The following is a 5,367-nucleotide window of genomic DNA, read 5'->3' as shown; positions in this document are numbered from 1 at the left end:
AACAAATCGGTAAATGACTGAAAAACAGCAAATGATGTCAGAACGTGTTGGAAATTGATGACGTCACTTTGAATGATGCATACTGAACGCAAAAATAGGCTGGAGTTCAGTTTGTACACGAGGTGCGTCCAATTTTTGCCGTAACCCTCTCTACTCTCTTGCACATGCTATGTGGGTGAAATGATAATACCATGCCAAGTTTCAACATTTTCAGAGTTCATTTTGTAGCGATTTTCAATTTCACGGTCATTTAGCTCTGAAAACAAATCGGTAAATGACTGAAAAACAGCAAATGATGTCAGAAAGTGTTGAAAATTGATGACGTCGCTTTGAATGGTGCCTACTGAACGCAAAAAAAGGCTGGAGTTGTAGTAAGTTTAAAAAATGAAGTGCCGGTGTAACAGATGAGTTTTCGTCCGAAACCAGCCCTGATACTTCGAAAGAGATTGTCCAGTTTGTACACGAAGTGCATCCAGTTTTTGCCGTATTGTCCAGTTTGTACACGAAGTGCATCCAGTTTTTGCCGTAACACAAGAAGTCCGGAGTTGTAATAAGTTATTAAAAATAAAAAAGAGGCGCAATGCTCGTTAATTAGCTTCAAGCCTTCCGGAATAGTGTAGACTGCACTGCACATAGCTCCATGCAGTCTACCCTATTCCTCAAGGCTTGAAGCTAAGCAATGTGAAGGTGAGCATTGCGCCTCTTCTTCATCGTCTCTGCACTCAGGGCTTATAAACCGCTCCTAGTGCCTCTCTCTTCGCGAGGTGGGACTAAAAAACAGCTTAGTAAGAAACTCTAGTACCGGTTCGTGCCACGAACCGGTACTAAAGGTGCTCGTGGGGCCACAGCCTCATTAGTACTGGTTCGTGGCACGAACCGGTGCTAAAGGTTCGCCACAAACCGGTACTAAAGAGCTCCTCCCGCCTATCCGTTGGAACCGACACTACTGGACACATTAGTGCCGGCTCAAAAGCAAACCGGCACTAATGTGCTTGACATTTGACCCTTTTTCTACTAGTGTGATAGCATCCCAATTCTTAATGACCTTGTTCTTGTAAAATCCCACTTTCTTGTTAGCCTGCACACACACACACACACAAAGAGAGAATTGTCAAAGAAAGGTATATCTTACATATATGCAATACAATCAAAATGTGGAACGGATAAATTTCTTACCGCAACATATTTAATCCGCACATCTTCACTATCAATTGACAGCTTGTTATTGATCCAATCCCACCCAAATCCACTTTGAGAAAGCATCTTGCTTATGGCCTCATAGTGCTTTTCAAAGGTTTTGCACCTTGAACTTATGTTTTCCTTTGTGATGGTCACATTGCACTTCCCACGCACATTACCTATAACAACACTGTAGACATGGGACTTCCATCCATTCTGGGCATGATCACCATTGTTGTGATGCTCAACAAGGACCTCCAGTAGTGCAATGTCCATTTCATCTGTCCATGTGAGGTAATTTCTACCAAATTTTTTTCCACCTTCTTCAGCCATGGTCCTACAAGAAAATGCATGCACATAATATCCAAACACAAAGACAACGTAAGATGCATGTAAATTGAAACACAAAGACAGCAAGGTAATATCACACACACACACACACACACACACACACATATATATATATATTAATTTCTTAATATGAGGCATGTACAAAATACCCAAAAGGTACCATTAGCAAACTAGGCTATCACACAAGCAAAGTCCATGCAGTGCTGACCCACACATCCTAGCAAAGCCATATCAACTAGCTAGCACAAAAGAGAACGTACACCATTATCTAGTTAACCCACACATCCTACTCCAACTCTAGTTCAGCATGTCTCACGAGGTACTCATCAAACATGTCATTAGCTAGCTGCTCTCTAAAGTTGGTCCATGAAGTGCTGACTTGAACACTCCTAATTAAGTTGGCATCATCTCGAGGATCATCTTCAGAAGAGGCTATTTCATTATCCACTTCCGCCAGCAACAAATCATCCATCACATGCTGCCTATCCCTTGCAAAGTTGTGTAACACACAACAAGCATTAATAATTCGAACCTGCAATAATATTTGTTTATCGTAAGCATTTTCCATTTAGTTTGCATCTTATTCACCACCATATGGACACATCATACCTGGTCCTTTATGTCAAAGAAAGATTGACAACGTAGGAAAGCCCACTTTTTCTTCAACAACCCAAATGTTCTCTCGACTACATTTCTAGCTCGGGAATGACGCAAGTTATACAGCTCTTTGGGAGTTTGTGGCTGTTGTTGACTTGATACCCACTCTTTTAAGTGATATCGAGTCGATCTGAATGGAGCAAGAAATCCAGGACAGTTAGTGTAACCAGCATCAACTAAATAATATTTCCCTAGTGTGGCAAGCAAGTGAGTTAGCTATCAATTACATAGGAGAAATGAATTACCAAGAGAAAGTGTCATACCATGTGGTACGACAAATGCATCTTGGCGGCTCAACCTCATGGCATCACGCAAGACTCTTGAGTCAGAAGCTGAACCCTCCCAGCCAGGCAAGACATACATAAATCTCATATTCCAATGAACCAACCAAGCATGTTAGTGGTGATAGCTTGCTTCCTGTTCCTATATCTCCCTTGGTCACACACAGGCACACAAACATCAACATGACACCCATCGAGCGCTCCAAGTGCATTACCAAACCACTTCCATTTGTAATCATCAGGTGGCTGAGTAGAAGGATCGGGAAGCTTAATAAACTCCCCGGTTAGAGATAGAATCGCTGTTAATACATCGTCAAAGTGTGTACTAATAGTCCATAAGGAGCGCCTGTAAGTGCCACCCAGAATCCTCATTTTGATACCATGGCCAACTACCAACAAGAACATTGCCACCTTTTCTTCCACGGAAACATAGACATTGTCACAAAGACCAGCCCTCTCACGCAACATGGTGCATAAGTCATGGAAGTTTCTTTTAGTTAAACGTAGCTTATCATAGCATGTTACTTCTGCCCCATCATACAATCCTTTTAGCAAATACTTCCGATGAATGTTTTTTTTCCTCATCGTCACTAAAGCTTCCTAAATCCCTTGGTGCCCTCTGCGTACTAAGATATGCTATCCCAAGAAGAAACGATTCAAAGTACAGTTTGGTCAAAACTATTCGCCTCCTCTTTCTTCTTTTGTTCTCCTCATTTATGTAAGCAACCAAGTCCAAGTCAGACATGGTGCAGCTACATTACATTTCAGAAATTAGACATGAATGCCTCATTCAATTAGCCATGAAAGACAAGCCATCAAAAAGTCAGCAAGCAAGATATCAATCAGCAGGAGACAAGCAATCAAGCAAGCTATCAATCATTCATATATGAATAGCTATAAGCAAGACACTGTGCAACAAGCTATCTAAAATTATGCCACAACAACCAATCAATCAGCTATAAAAGACAAGCATTCAGTCATATGCTGCAGCTAAGACTGCTGTACTAATGCATGCTACAACAAGTTATCAAAATTTCAGCAAGCATTCAGTCATACACTACTAGGAAAAGGGCTATAGATAATATGGACACTAATGGCGCACCACACATGTGCTGCGCCACTACTATATACTAATGGCGTACCATGTGTTGGTACGACATTAGTGTCCAAATACTAATGGCGCACCACATCCACGGTGCGCCACTACTAGCAAATTTTTTTAATTTTTTTTCAAAACTAGTAATGGCGCACCACACCCTCGGTGTGCCACTACTAACATTTTTTTTTATTTTTTTTTTCAAAACTAGTAATGGCGCATCAAGGGAACAGTGCGCCATTACTAGTTTTAACTAGTAATGGCGCATCACACCCTCGGTGCGCCACTACTAACATTTTTTTTGTTTTTTTAAAGTTAGTAATGGCGCACCGTGGGTGTGGTGCGCCATTACTAGTAACTAGTAATGGCGCACCACACCCATGGTGCGTCATTACTAACTTAGCCCAAAAATTCCACCGAATGCACACCCCCCGACCGCCTTTTCAGTTTTAGAAAAAAATAAAAGAAAATGGTGGAAATGTCAAAAAAATAAAATAAAATAAGTTTCCCATGTGATATGTGGTCTAGTTGTTGGGAAAAGTTACAAATATGAATTTCGACTTTATTTGCAAAATCTCTCTGAAATTTGTAAAATGGGCATAACTTTTGCATTCGAACTCGGATTAAAAGGTTTTTTATATGAAAAATCATCTACTCAAAAAGTTACATACGATTTGAACTGGGGGAACCTTGTTCAACATCTTCAAAATTCCCCAAAACCTAACAGAACAAAAGATACGGGGTTTTTAAGATCTAGAGGGGGGGAATGAAAAAAAATCAAACTTACTAGTGGCGCACCATTTGCTAGGTGCGCCACTAGTAACAGAAAAAAAATTGGTTTCAAAAAAACTTTATTTTTTTGAATTTTTTTCAAAATATGATACGTAATATGACCGAGAAGTTTGAAATATTTTTTCAAAATTTCATCACACTCATGAACATGAACAAAGTCCTAGACATCAACAAGATTTTATAGGATTGATATGATAGATATATCAACAAGTGCCTGTGAAGTGAGCTGGTGCTGGGGTTGGATAGAACTGCGAAGTTAAGCATGCTCGGGCTGGAGTAGTGTGAGGATGGGTGACCTTTCGGAAAGTTTGACCACGAAGTGCGATTTGACTTGAGATGAAGCATATTGGCTTGAGATTAAGCCATAGTGACCCGAGATTAAGAAAAAAAATTAATGAAAAATATTTGAAAAAAAATTGTTAGTAATGGCGCACTTCTATGTGTTGCGCCATTACGCCATTACTAGTAATGGCGCACTCCCTGGTGCGTGCGCTATTAGTAAAAAATTCTAATAGCGTGATGCTAGTGGCGCACCTGTAGTGCGCCATTAGTAGCCAAAACAGGTGCGCCACTAGCAGGACTTTTCCTAATAGTGATATAAGACATGATACAAGAAGCTTTCACTATGAGGTATACTGATTTTTTCTCTACATCATATGAAGGCATGACCTAACTGAAAATATTTGTTCCTTGTGAAAAGCACAAATTACTGATTAATATACCTTCAGTCAGCCCAGGGATGTGCCAAACCAAGCCAAATAACCTGCAAAATTAAATTAAGAGAGACAATTAGTAAGCTAGTATCTTAGCATGCAGAAGTTGGATGCATGCATAGGGAAAGACAGCGATTGATAGGCGGAGGGGTGACCATGGGGCAGAGGGAGGGACAACCGATGGGAAACAGGGAGGGGCGGCCATTGGATCTGACCGGGTGGGAGGGCTATGGCATTAGGGATGGGTCAGAGAGAAAGAAGAGGGATGTGGGTGGGGGAGGAACAGGGCTGGGAGAGC

The sequence above is a fragment of the Triticum aestivum genome, chromosome 1D (assembly GCF_018294505.1).
Source record: "Triticum aestivum cultivar Chinese Spring chromosome 1D, IWGSC CS RefSeq v2.1, whole genome shotgun sequence".
NCBI classification, from domain to species: Eukaryota; Viridiplantae; Streptophyta; class Magnoliopsida; order Poales; family Poaceae; genus Triticum; species Triticum aestivum.
Note: the sequence above shows the minus strand (reverse complement) of the source record.